Source organism: Mandrillus leucophaeus, unplaced genomic scaffold (genome assembly GCF_000951045.1).
Source record: "Mandrillus leucophaeus isolate KB7577 unplaced genomic scaffold, Mleu.le_1.0 Scaffold5, whole genome shotgun sequence".
Classification (NCBI taxonomy): Eukaryota; Metazoa; Chordata; class Mammalia; order Primates; family Cercopithecidae; genus Mandrillus; species Mandrillus leucophaeus.
The window spans coordinates 2,038,465-2,052,895 of NW_012105364.1; the positions used below are offsets into that span (position 1 = coordinate 2,038,465).

General features: G+C 45.1%; 1 long non-coding RNA gene across 1 annotated transcript; it reads right to left on the minus strand.

Annotated features, from left to right (window-relative positions):
• Nucleotides 1-1,982: 1,982 nt before the first annotated feature.
• LOC105550800 lies at nucleotides 1,983-9,518 on the minus strand. Its single transcript, XR_001007772.1, has 3 exons — nucleotides 9,488-9,518; nucleotides 8,951-9,041; nucleotides 1,983-2,329 (listed from the first exon to the last, which is right to left on the minus strand). It is a non-coding gene; the product is annotated as an uncharacterized LOC105550800 (long non-coding RNA).
• Between the last annotated feature and the right edge of the window lie 4,913 nt (nucleotides 9,519-14,431).

Genomic DNA, 14,431 nt, shown 5'->3' on the forward strand with positions numbered 1-14,431 from the left:
CCACCCATAACTAGTTTTTGTTTGTTTGTTTGTTTGTTTGTTTGTTTTTAGCAATGCAGAGAGATTACTCCATGTCCTTGCCAGGCTATGGTACGGAGGCTCTGCCACTTCCTCAGTGCCCTGCAGGCCGAGGATTTGGTGGACACTGTCACACAGCTATGCATGGGCATCCCCTCAGCCAGTTCATTTCCATGTTCCTGAGAGGATCCTGTACAGAGCTGTTGAGTTTGAGTCCCCACCCTTGACTATCCACACCTGAATTGTCATCTTCTCTCTCCTCCCCTTGGAAAACTTGCTTCCTGCCTTCTGCAGGAAAGCTACCCAGATCAACAACATGTGGTCTGTCTGTGCAATGGAATATTACTCAACCTTTAAAAGGAAGGAAATCCTAGCTGGGTATGATGGCGTGCATCTGTAGTTCCCGCTACTTGGGAGGCTGAGGTGGGAGGATCCCTTGAGCCCAGGAGGTCAAGGTGGCAGTGAGTCATGATTGTGCCATTGCATGATCACACTCCAGCCTGGGCAGGAGAGTGAGACCCTATCTCACAAAAAAAAAAAAAAAAAAAAAAGGGAAGGAAATTTTGATACATGCTACAACATGAATGAAACTTGGGGACATTCTGCAAAGTAAAATAAGCCAGTCTCAAAAAAGCAAATACTGAAAGATGCGACTCATATGAGGTCCCTCGAGTAGTCAGATCAACAGAGATGGAAAGTAGAATGGAGGTTGCCAGGGGCTGGGGGCGGAGAGTGGAGAGTTAGTGGAGTAATGGGCACAGAGTTTCAGTCTGGGAGGACGAACAGAGTTCTGGCAATGGCTGCCCAACATTGTGAATGTATTTAATGCCACTGAACTGTATACTTAAAAGTGGTTAAGATCATAAATTTTATGGTGTGCTTATCTTGGCACAATAAAAAAAGGCTTCCTGACTTCTCTCTCCCTTCTCTGAACATCTATAGAACCTTCCTCTTGAACCTCCCAAAGGAGAAGCCTTGCCCCTTCTAGATTGTGGTCGTTCCAGAGACTGTGTCTTGAATTCACTACAGGGCTGAGTACTTAGTATTCAGGACATACTTGCTGCATTGGGTTAAATGGAATTCACATCTGCATCCTCACCAGAAATCCAGACTTTTCACTTTGGGTGCTTGGGGTGGCCCAAGTTTATACCAAACAAGTTGAACTGCTTAAGTACTTATTAAGGCTCCTGGAACCCCAGTACCTAGAGCTACCATAGAATAGGAAAACATCATGTCATTTCAGGAGCAGAGGCCACATGAGGACAGGAAAGAGGGCCAAGGTATGGTCCCCAGCTGTATCTTCCAAGGCTAGGTCTGTGAGGAAGTGGTTCTGTGGTTAGGCAGCTTTGGGAAGTGGCACAAGCCAGGCTGATACAGCAGGAATTCTCTGATCCTTTAAATATGAGTGTGCCAAGAGGCCCACGTGGTGTGTGCTGCTTTGCACATGCGTATCACCTCAGAGTCCCTTTAGGGAAAACCATCTCCCAGGAGCTGGGCTTCGTGGATCAGCCTCAGGGAACTTCCTGCGTGTGGGCTCCCTATAGAAGACTGAAGGGTCCACACATCCTCACATTGGATCAGGCCCTGGAGGACTGAACATCTTGGGCTTGCCCAGGTCCTCCCCTTACCCTTCTTGGTGCCATCTGGTCATCCTGTCCCGGCTCACACCCTCACACCCTCACACACCCTTACAACAGGAGCTGTAGGCTCTGCCCATGTTGAGGGCAGCCTCTTTCTGCTCCCAGCCCTATCCCTTCCCATCTGAAGGCTCATTTATCTTGTCTTCTGTGCTTCTTCTGTTTCCTTTTGAACCCCACTCTGGCCCAAGGGCTATAATTTATTAACAATCCCACATCTCCACCCCGCTGCTCTGAGTCACTGATCCCATCCATATTCAGTCGTGCATTATTTAAATCTAGAAAATGTTCTGGGCTTGAAATGAACAGGGAGAGACTCATTAATATGGGTCCTGTAGATGTATTTTTTCCAACTCTTTGGAACTTCAGAGGGCTCTGCGACCATTATCCCAAATAGCTCTTTCTTCCTTTGAAGAGCAGAGGCCCACAGGCAGCCCATTGGGTTGATGGGGGGAGGGCTGTGGCTGTGGCATCGCAGTTGGTACCAACCCTGCCACACAGGGAGGGCTGCGGGGAAGAGGGGATCGGCACGTGGGTTCTGGCTGCCCATGCTGTCCCAGGGAGTCTCTTCCTCTCTCTGGGCCTGGTGTCCTCTTCTGTAAAGTGAGGCATCAGTCACATGGCCTCCCAGGTCCCTCCGAGTTGCTCATGTGCGCTGTGAAATGCATCCCTGCCTCTCCGTCGCACTGAAGAGGAAAAGAGTTAAAGTCAAGCAAATCACACTTGTCGACTCATATATCTTTCAAACACCTCTTACAAGTCAAAAGAGCAGACCGATCACAAAGTGAGTTCATCCTTTTAAATCATTTCGCTGCAATGGGAAACCTGAGAATGCCCAATGCAGAAACTGTTTAAATCCATTGTGTTTATATAGCAGCTTTATTTGCGAAGTGCTTGAAATACATTTTCATATTTGGTCTTTGCAGTCTATTTACAGAAGGTGAGTTGAGGAGAGTGACTATTGCAGTTTACAGATCAAGCACTGAAGCCCAGAGAGACGAAATGCCTTCCTCTAAGCCACCAAGCTGCACAGTGGCAGGCGGCTGTGACATGGACTCAACGTTTCCTGGAAATTTCTCCACCAGGTTACCCCCCAAGTTCTTGGGCTTCGCCTAATAAGTAGAACCATCTCTTTCTCTCCCAAGCCTTGTCCTCTTCCTGGTCAGTCCCACCTAGGCTCATCTAGGCCAAAATCTGGTCACCGGCCTCACTTTTGGGACTTTGTCATACTCCACATCCAATCAAGCACCAACTCGTTCTCCTAAGAATTCCCTAAAACCTTTCCCTTTTCTACACTCTAAAGTCAACTGCCCTCGGTCAGACCTCCATTGTGCCTCATCTCATGTGGACTGGGCTTTTTTTTTTTTTTTTTTTTTTTTAATCACAGCTTCCTAACTGGCCTCCTTGTTGCCAGGCTCCCTCAAACCCCTTCTCCAAAAAGGCAAATCTGGCCACATCCACCCTCTTCCCCGCCCCTCCTACACTAGTTTGAAGCCCTTCATTGGCACTCATGATTTATTGAATAGCCTGTGTTTTCTAGCATGGTGTCTGGGAACGGCTGATCTCATCTGGTGCATCTATCTGCACCACACCTTATGTTTTCCTAATATTGGGCCAACAGTAATTCTCTGAATAAGCCATACAATTTTCTGCCTCCATGCTTTGGCTTGTGCTGTTTTCTCTGCCTCGAACAACCAGTGCAGTCCTGTTTGCCTCTTCTTGGCTAATTCCTTGTCCTAATCTTTCGAGACTCAGCTCACGTGATGCCATGTGGCTGGATTAGGTGCCACTCTCTGGCTCGTCTAATACCCTGTACCCATTTCCAACATGGAATCTTCTGTGTTATAGGTAGAAATGATCTGTTTACCTATTTATCTCCACGGTAAGACTTCTGTTTTTTTCAGAGCAGGAACAAAATCTTATTCATTTTTATAGCTTCAGTGCTACAGCTACAAAGCAGAACAAAGTATGTGTGTGGTAGGGTTTGAAGGAAAATACTATCTTTGATTTTATTCTCAGAGTTGTGGACGGGGAGAAAATGCCTAAGGATGTAGGGTGTCCTAGTAAAGATGTTGTTTCTTCTTCTTTGTGCTGATCCTGGGGGTCTCTACCTAAGATGCTTCACTGAGGTATAGATGCTTGGTCAAGGTCAACTATATCTGTTCAACACTGTCTCTAGTTCTGAGTCCAAGACTGTAACTGCAGCCCTGAAAAGAGCTGTTTACTTGGCTTAGAGGAAACTTCTATTCCAAAGCCACAGATGTTCCCGTGATCCTTGGCAGTCATCTTGGAAATTACTGTCACTGGCTCACAAGGAAGAGCTGGTGACAGGTCATGTAGAGACCAAGGCAAACCCCTTCTTTCTCCTTGTACAGGGGAGGACAGAAAACTCCAAGGAAGTCTTCAGCATCACTGTTTGCTTCCCAGCAGTGGTGGTGGAGGAAGGGGAGGTCAGAGGGCAAGTACCATTTCAGGGAAACGTGTCTGTTTGTGTGTGTGTGTTTGTGTGTGTGTGAGAGAGAGATCCTTGTTTTCTCTGCTGCCTAGGGAGACTGAGTAAGTGTTGGGACAGAGACGGGCAACAGCCAAGGTTGACCAGAAGTCAACCCCTGACCAATTGGCTTTCCCTCCCACAAGGACACTTCATCCCTGTCTATCCAAGGGCCTAACAAAGCAATCACTGTCTCCCACTGTTTCAATCTTTTACTCAATCACTTAATGATTTCTCAGGTCTGGGTGGCATGGCCACAGCCCTGTATTAACACAGAGCATAATTACCCACCCTATTCCTTGTGACTGTGCCTCCTATTTACTGCCCTTAAAAAGACCAAATTCCACCCCTCTTCTTGCTGTGGGCATAAAAAGGACCTCGGCCTCTTATCACTGTCTGGGGCCTTGGAGCAGCCAGCCATAAACTGCAATATCTGCTCGTTTATTCCTGTTCATTCAATTGGCTCCAAATTGCTCTGAACGAATTCTTGGGCTATAGAAGAAGCTGTGCAGGCCTATTTTCATTAGCGTGGACACTGAGCAGGGAGAGAGGGAGAGAAAAGAGGAAAGGAGAGGGCACTGCAGCTGGGATTTTCTCTACTCCCCACCCCTACCTTGCCCCTCAGCTCCTCTGGGCACACATTGCCCCTCTGTGCAGGAATCAGGCCACTCCAGCATGCCTGTGCCTGAGCCTTCTGCTGAGAACCCGGATCTTATTGACACAGACTCACCCCCATTAAGTGTATAACTTAATGACTCCATGATAGGAGGGAGAGCTAAACCTGCCCTCCCCTCTGGCCAAGCTGTACTTGTTGGAGAAGATGGCACTATCTGACCATCTTTTTATCTTTCCCAGGGAGCTGGAGAAACTTGGTCAGGGGGAGACAGGGTCCCAGTGTGGCCAGTTGAGCAGGGATGCAGGATCAGCTCCACAATGATCTTAATGCATTGATATAGTTTGGATCTGTGTCCCAACCAAATCTCATGTTCAACTGTAATCTTCAGTGTTAGAGGAAGGGCCTGATGGGAGGTGACTGGATCATGGGAGTGGTTTCTCATGAATAGTTTAGTGCCATCCTCTTGGTACTGTTCTTGGGATAGTGAGTGATCTTGGAAGATATGATTGTTTAAAAGTGTGTAGCACTTCCTCCATCTCTTTCTTGCTCCTGCTGCTTCCATGGGAGATGCCTCTTACCGCTTCACCTTCTGCCATGATTGTAAGCTTCCTGAGGCCTCCCCAGAAGCAGATGCCTGTGTAATGATTCCTGTACAGCCTGCGGAACCATGAGTCAATTAAACCTTTTTTCTTTATAAATTAGCCAGTCTCAGGTAGTTCTTTACAGCAAGGCAAAAATGGCCTGATACACACATTGATGATTTTCCCCTCTTGTCATCAACACTATCCCCATAGGACCACCTCATCCCAGCACCCTGGGACTGAAAGGATTCTGAGGTCAAGACATTTGGTTTCCCTGCCCTGTGTTCTTTCTTGATTTCCTGCCTACTGCGTTTACAGTTTGGAAGTTCTCAGGGAGTCTGACCTGAATCTTCCTTATATAACGAAAGCCTGTTTCTTTTTTGTTTGTCTTCCCTTGGGGCATCCGTGCCTATAACTCTTTTGAAACTGGAAGTCAGTTATGAAAGTCTTGTCTCATTTTCCTCAGCCTCATGTTCTCCAGGCCAAACCTTCCCAATTCCAAGAGTCCCAGCAGCACATAACTTAAGAGTCAGAAGGATGCCTGTTAACCAACCCTCCCGCTTGACTTTATTACCCCTTCTACACATAAGTGACTTCCTTCAGATCCTGCCCAATTTATCTGCAAGATTTTTTTAAATGTGGGTGGTCCACTTCTATTTCTAACAGCCCATGTGGTTCTGGGGGGCTGAAATGAATACTTTAAAGAGGGATTCTTGGTCTTTCCAGCTTTTTTCCTAGAGTACTGGGATGGAAAAACATTAACCTGACTTCATTTTTCTCTTTCCCTAAGGACAGGGCAAAGGGGACAAGGTTTAGTGGTACTGTGGGTTTTCAGCATCCAGTTCCCACATTTCAGCTTCAGGAAGGAGGCCTGCCCAGAGGAGGTGGGGTGTGACAGAAAGAATAATTGGTTTGTGTCCAGGATGCATGAATTCTAGGTACAATTCTCCCGACTGTAGCTGGGTAACCTTAAACAAGTTGATTTACTTCTGTGGGTCTCAGCTTCTCTGTCTATAAAGTGAGGAAATTGGAGCGAAGGAATTCTAAAGTCCTCTCTAGTTCTGACATTTCTGAGTGAAGAGCCCTGTAGAGGAATGACCAGAGGGTGAGGGACACTGGCGATCCAGGACAGTGCTGCTGAAGACACCTGGGCCAAATGAGGCTCCAATGAAATAAGCAAGAGAATGTGATGGACGGGAAACAGGGTGGTGGTATTGACTCAGAGGGCTGGTGCAAGGTGTGTGGCATGGGTGGTCAGGCCCACGTGTGCTGGGGAGTGTCAATCTCCTTTTTGTTCTTCTAGAAACTGCTGTACCCATCCATTGTGCTCCTCATGGCATTGACCTCCATCTTTCTCCTGTACCCATAGCTCATGTTTGAAGTAGGTTGCTTCAGATTTTTCAGATCATCCGAGAACTGCTGTGTTTTCCAGAGTTTCTCTCCATCTGGTCAGTCGGCTGGCAAAGAAACCCATCTAAAGGCTAGGATCATCTCACAGATAGATTAAAAAAACCTGCCAGCTTCAAGCCAGCCTTCTCTAACAAAAGAATCCAATAACCAATATTTCCCACTGTTTTTCTCTGCTAATGCTATGGAAATGGTGCATTAGATACAGGAGCTGGAGTGGTTTGAAGAAGGATAAAGAATCTATTTTTCTGTGTCTGTAAACATTTTCTCCTTGAAATCTTTGACATAGTTGGGTGTTTGAATGCCTTGGGCCCTTGCAAGTGGAGTGTCCACTGTAGCAGGCTCATTTCCCTGTCTCCCTCTTCCCGGGCTCAGCCAATTGCCCCAGCTAACAGAGAAAATGTAGCTTTCTTGTAGTGATGGACGCTGGAGCAGGCGTGGAGCCCTGCAGCTTGCCAGATAGTGCTGGGCAGTGCTACCATCTGAAACAAGTTCCAGAGGCAAAGACAGGGGAGAGACCAGGTTGACTCATGGTCATTTCCCAGAGCCATAAGATTTCCAGGCAGCTGAGCCAGCCTTGGCTGGACAGTCAGGAGCAAGGCCTGGCCAGAGGGCTGAGGGTGGCATTTCTGGTCCCCAGTCTCCATGGCATGCTCTGGGCATTGTGGCTCAGGACTGTTAGGGCAAGCTGCTTTGTCAGTGTCCCCAGAGCATTTGCCTTCTCTCTCCTTTTCCCCGAGAACATTCTGCCAACTACCAACATTGCAAAAGACTGAGCACAGATGAATCCTTCTGTAGTTTCCTGGTGTCTGGATCAATGGAGCTCACATGATATGTGACCTTGAACAAATGTTCTTGTTTTTTGTAAAGTTTTTCTAAAATGAGGCCATCTCATCCCTGGCTGCTGCCTGCATCCCCCCTCTGCACAGTACAGAAAGGGTCGTGGGCCTGGAGTGAGGCATCTGGGTTTCAGTTTCAGTTTCCGTTTTAACAATGCCACATAACAGCAAACTTGTGACGTCAAGCAACACATTTAACCTCTATAAGCTTCCATTTCTTCATCTGTGAGATGGGTTTAATATTTGCCATGACTATAGGGTTTTCAAATCAAATGAGTTAACAGTGCTTTGCAAGAGGTGAAGATCTGTACAAGGGTAAAGTAGTGCTAATGATATAGACATGTGTAGCAAGTTTCATGTGAAATCCTTTGACGTCATCATCAGAAACGATGTGTATAGGGGAGTGGCCATTGGAAGTGCTGTGTTGAACAAGGAGATGAGCCTGTCAGACCATAGTGCTCAGAGCTCCACGACATCATCATTCACTTAAACATCTGAGAAATGATGAATCATTGGGGCTGTCCAAGCCCTTACTTGATATTCCTCAAGCCATGCTTATGAGGACATTTTGGGGAAGACAGAAGAGAAGAGAATAGGGAAGGACCATGAAGTGAGGAGGGCAGGAGCCCAAGCTTCTAGGTCCTGGAGATTGGCACCAATCTAGTCCTTATCCTGGTGATCTTCCAAATCCATCAGCAGCTTCTCCAGGTAGGCCTTAAGCTACAGTGGTAGATTCACTTCTTAAAAAGGCTTATTCACTTCTTAAAAAGGGGACTAACTGGGTCATGGGAACCATCAAGATTTTGACTAGGGTTGACCAACTTTGAGCTAATTCATTGGAGAAAGCCTCATGGGTTGTGGATATTTCATGTGAAAAAAGAACCAAGTTAAGGGCCTGTGCATGAACAGAGTTGCTTTTTAAGACATTATAGTGTTGCTAGTGCCATGATAGTGCCTGCCTTTGCCTTTGCATTCAAGTGTGTCTAGGCCTGATCTGTATCACGTGGATAGGTATCTAGATTATCCTTTAAAATATTCTGGGATAGGAGATTCCAAAATTGCCCTTGGCAAGCTATATAAGTATTAGCAAATTTAGCAATACAAAGGTCTGGATCCACATCTCATTTCCTACTGTAGAAGAGGATATTCTTGAGTTTCCAGGAAGCGAGAAATAAAGTTTATTGACCTCTCTTTGAAGATATACTATTATTTTTATTGAAATTTGTTCTCAAGTCTATTAATGCCAAGAGTTGTGAAGGGTCTGAGATTTTACTTTACTTAAAATGTAATAGCCTGTTATTGTTCAAGTTGGTGAAAGACATGAGATTCCTGGATCAGAGATGAAAAGTTTTATTACTCACAGCAAAAGCAGTAGCCAGGTTATCAGCTTATTTGTGTTGGTTCCCCGAACCCAGTTCCCACAAGGTGGGAATGAAGATGGCCAGATAAAACCTGTACAAAGAGCAAGTTTTATTGTAAGAGAGAAACCCTGAGCTTACAGAATCCAAATCTTTTCTAATGGGCAGTAAACATTCCTGTTCTTCACTCTGGAATGAGACCCCATCTCTATCTTCCAGGGATGTTTGCTATAGAAATACTCTTGAAAAGGTAATCTAGAACATAAGATAACACCTTGCTTTCAAGACATGCAAAAAGCTGAGTCCTATGGAGAAGTGTCTCCCAATATTGATCAGTTTTACTATGTTTAGGTGAGCAAATTCCAATTTCTTTAACCTTATTCCCTGGGCTATATTTCCCCACCCCTTCATTTGTTGGGCATTTATCCCCAGTGGTGTTCCATAGCTATTTTTGGGTCCTGTGGTTTCTTGCCTCTTAGGCAGCACCATCCAGATAGACCCTCTACTCTTCTGTAGGAGACTTCCACAGAAGAAGTTTACCTCCTTGTTCAAGGGTCCCCAAGGAAACTGCACCTGGAAGGTGCATTGCCATCATCTCTTCTGTTCTAGAAAGATGAAGACAAATTGCAGGCAATTCAGAGAAAAGTAACTTAGGTGATTAGGGGTGATATCAGGGGAAAGATGAAAAGAACTGCACATGCAAGCGTCTGCTCATGTTGTGTTGAAGAAATTGGAGAAAGAGGATGTAGGGATGCTTCCAGTGCCTGAGCAGATCAGGCTCAGAGTACCTTTCAGGACACAGATATCTGACTCTGTTCCTCCCTAGCTTGGCCTCTTTGTGGATCTGTTTCCTTTTTCATAAAACAGGGATGAAAAGGATGCATTGTTGCTGGAGATTAAAGGACATACTATGTATTTATAATCACCTAGAATAGTGCCAGGCACATAGGAAGAGCTCAAGTAATGTCTCATGTTTTTGGAACACAGAAAATTAGAGCTAGAAAGAATCTTAGCCTCATATTCAGCTTCTCAGTCTGCAGAGGAGGAAACTGAAGCTCAGAGGCAGAGGTGACGGATCCATGGACACAACACTAGCTACAGGAAGAATATGACTAGCCCCAAATTCATCCTTTCTTTAAGACAAAATAATATATTATGGCTCCCTGTCATTTTAAAAGTGTTTTAATGGTTAATGTCCAGACAGTGAGCAAAAGTGGCACATAGTTATTAGGCTTCAAGTTCTCCTTCTGAGTTTCTTTAGAGAGGGTAAGCGCGTGGTGGTAGCTTTTCTGAGATGAAATGTAGCCTTCTCATTACAAAGGCCTACTGCTGAAGCTCACCTTCTTACTCTGGGTGTTAACACTATGGCTAAATGCATATGGGCTTTTACAACAACTTCGGGTATTGACACCGTGACTGGATACATGTGGGCCTTTTATTCTGGAGGCTGAGTAGAGGCAGCCACCAGCTCCTTAATTTCCAAGTTATCTTGTAGGTGTCTGTGGGTGTGGGTGAGAAAATGTACTCTAACTTCCCAAAAATAAATTAAGCTTCCTCTTGCAACATACATGAAGGATGCCAATACTTTTAACTTCTAAGTGATCTTACAAGACATTTTTTTCAATCAAGATATATTGATTAAACAATGATTATTATTCCATCTTATGTTAATCAAAATTTAACTGCCAATCAGAGCTTCTGATCAGTAAAATACCATTGCCATCCTACTGGGTTGACATAATTCTAGGCCATATATTGAGACATAATTTTTTTTTAGTGTGCCTGGGCAAACCTGTCTCCAATACAAATTTCTGTTTCATTTTTGGAAATATTGAAAGATGTCCAAATAGTCCCATTATTACTTTCAAGAAGCACTAGGGACTGCCACCATGAACCATAGGGTCAAGAAGCTAGGAGGGATCTCAAATAATCTAGTCAAATGTCTGGCATTTACAGAAGGAACAGAGGCCCAGGGACTGGGTAATGACCCAAAGACACTGGCAGAGGCCTCTTGGAGTGGCTTTGTATTGGTTCATTCTCATGCTGCTAGTAAAGATATACCCAAGACTGGGTAATTTATAAAGGAAAGAGGTTTAATTGACTCACAGTTCACATGGCTTGGGAGGCCTCACAATCATGGCAGAAGAGCAAGGGACATCTTACATGGCGGCAGGCAAGAGAGAGCTCATGCAGGAGAACCCCCCTTTATAAAACCATCAGATCTTGTGAGACTTATTCACTATCATGAGAACAGCACAGGAAAGACCCACCCCCATGATTCAATTACCTCTCACTGGGCCCCTCCCATGACATGTGGGAGCTACAATTCAAGATGAGATTTGGGTGGGTACACAACCAAACCATATCAGGCCTTCCCAGCTCTACTGATGTCCCTCATTCCTGAGAATGACTGCAGTATAGGGGGAGGCCTCAGGGCCACATCTGGGCTGTCATTCCTCCTGACCTAGACCCCAGAGATAGCAGGTTTTCTCTCCTGGCCTCGAGCTGAGCTTATCAGTCTCTTTCTCAAGAGTTTGACATTTGACACAGGGACTCAGGCTGAAGGTTTCTTGAGGGTAGGTCTGTGAAGGGTGGCACAATTGGAAGGAAGTCCATGCTCTCCTAATGCTGAGTGCTGGAGCCAGTCTCATGTCCTCCCTTCACGTATCTTGGTTGTCCAACTCTTTCTTCAATTTCGTACACCAGGGGCCTTCCAATAAATTTTTCATAAAAAATAAAAGATCATTTAGAGCTGGTTTCTGTTACTGGTTACCAAGAGAACTTTAACTAAAAGGATAAAGAATTAGTAAATAGCAATATTATACTTAGAATCCAGGTCTCATGATTTTCAGTCTAATGCTCTTTCTGGCACAGCATGCTGCCACTCAGAAAAATCCATAAAGTCTTGATATAACTCATGCTTTGAGCGATATAATAATTATTAGACAATGAAAATTCTAGTGGGAAAAATGCAACCTTTTTTGGAATCTTTATTGAAAGCTCTTTTTCAAAGTATGAGATGGAAAAAACAAAAGTCACATATATACCTACATACTTGATTGCATTAAACTAAAATAATGAATTCAGTTTACTTTAAAATGAGATATTATTACAGAATCTCTAGGGTAGATTTACCAAACCATTAATATACAAAATAGAAAGACATTCTCTGAATTTTGAAATATCTTTCACTGGTATGTTTAATACTGCCACCTGGTTTTCTGTGAGTTCCTAGAGGGATGCAAATGAGTATGCTCCTATAGACAAATGAATATGCTTCTCTTCAAGGTTGTGAAGGAAAAAATAGGGATCTATTTTACTCCTGTCCCTGTTTATGAATAGAGAAACCAAGGCATTGAAGCTGATTTAATTGCTTGAGGTCTACTGAGAGGAGGCAGTGGAGGGGTCAAAGGAGGAACTAGAATTAAAACCCACATGCTTACTGCTTTCTAAGGTTGGGTTTAACTTCTGAAGTGAATTTTGAATGAAAGGAGAATGATGGCTTAGTTTGTGTATTACATATCTTTATACCTCCCCATGCCTACCATGTAAACAGGCACCTAATCAATATTGACGGAAAGATGAATAGAGGGAGGGAGAGGAAACAAAAAGGAGGATGAAAGAAAAGTAGGAAATAGGGAGGAAAGAAACACAAAGCTACTGATATGGTTTGGATTTGTGTCCCTGCCCAAATCTCATGTTGAATTGTGATCCCCAGTGTTGGAGGAGGAGCCTGGTGGGAGGTGATTATATCATGGGGGCAGATTTCCCCCTTGCTGGTCTTGTGATACTGAGTGAGTTCTCACGAGATCTGGTTGTTTAGAAGTGTGTAGCACCTCTTCCTGCTCTCTCTTCCTCCTTCTTTGGCCTGCTTCCCCTTTGCCTTCTGACTTGATTGAAAGTTTCCTGAAGGTTCCCCACCCATGCTTCCTGGACAGCCTGTAGAACCCTGAGCCAATTAAACCTCTTTTCTTCATAAATTACCTAGTCTCAGGTAGTTCTTTATAGCAATGTGAGAACAGACTAATACAGCTACTGAGCTGGAGAGTGTTAAAGGGGAGTTTATTTAAAAACTGCCCCAGGAAGTCCTGAGGACACATGTCCCGGTTAAGCTATGAGGCAGACAAGTTGGGAAACCTGTAGCCATACTGGCTGGAATGGGGATTCATATGTGTAGAAAGGGAAAAGATGCAGAATAGAGGAAAGAGAATCAAAAGAAAGCAAAAGATGAAGAGGTTGAGGTTGAGTTTTGGGGAGCAGCTGTGCGGTGCATGGTGAGCTCCCTGTCCTTCTCCACTGCTGGGCTCTCTCAGCTCCCTCTGGTTATTGGTCCCCTCCTCGCTCAAGGTGCCTACTCCTCTCCTGTTTTTGATCAAAGCCAGCCTCCAGGAAGCGGAGGCACATTCATAGCTGAATAAAACACTGACCTCTTTTTAAAGTGTTACCAAGACATTTGCATTTTAGCAGATTTAAACCTTGAGCTACAGAAATGAATTTGTAATGACGCAGTTTGTGTCATCAGCTGGTGGACTGGCAAAGTTTCACTTGGTGCCCCGAAATGAATCCCACTGAATGACTCTCACTGCTCAAGTCCTGCTTCTTCCCCAAATGCTCTTCCTCTTCCTACTTCCTGACTCAGCCCTCCTCCATGCACCTGGGCCCCACTCGTCTTCCATCTGCTTGGTTTCCTCCACGCTTACCACTTGACTGGTAAGCCAAGTGTTAAGGAGTTCTAGTCCCAAGTGCACACACAGGAAGAAATTATGCACTGCATCCAAAAGGGGGTGTGTGTTATTCCTGCAGAATGTGTCGCTTGTGCTTTGGGCCCAGGGTGGCATGTCCCCACTCCCTGAGATGTAATTTGTGCTCACCAGTGTCACAGGCTGGCCCATGCCGTGCCAAGAAAGTTTAGGTAAACAGAGGTAAGGAGGGAAATATGGAGATGGTTTGAGGCGGATGAAAATAAGAAGAAAGATTAATGGATGAGCGGGGGTCCATTTGGCCACAGTGATTCGATGCCATACTCACAGATGTCTACCAGGAGCAGTGTTTCCTAGAGGGTTCCTGTATTAGGGTTCTGTAAAGGGACATAACTAATATGATATATGGATATACGAAGGGGAGAATTGACTCACACGACCACAAGGTGAAGTCTCCCACAATAAACGGTCTGCAAGCTGAGGAACCAGGAAGCGTGTCCGAGTCCCCAAACCTCAAAAGTAGGGAAGCCAACAGTGCAGCCTTCAGTCCGTAGCCAAAGGTCCGAGAGCCCCTGACAAATCACTGGCATGAGTCCAAGTGTCCAAAGGCTGAAGAACTTGGAATCTGATGTTCAAGGGCAGGAAGCATCCAGCACAGGAGAAAGATGAAGGCCAGTCAGCTAATTCGACCTTCTTCTGCCTGCTTTATTCTAGCCAACCTGGCAGCTGATTAGATGGTGTCCACCCAGATTGAGGGTGGGTCTGCCTCTCCAGTCCACTGACT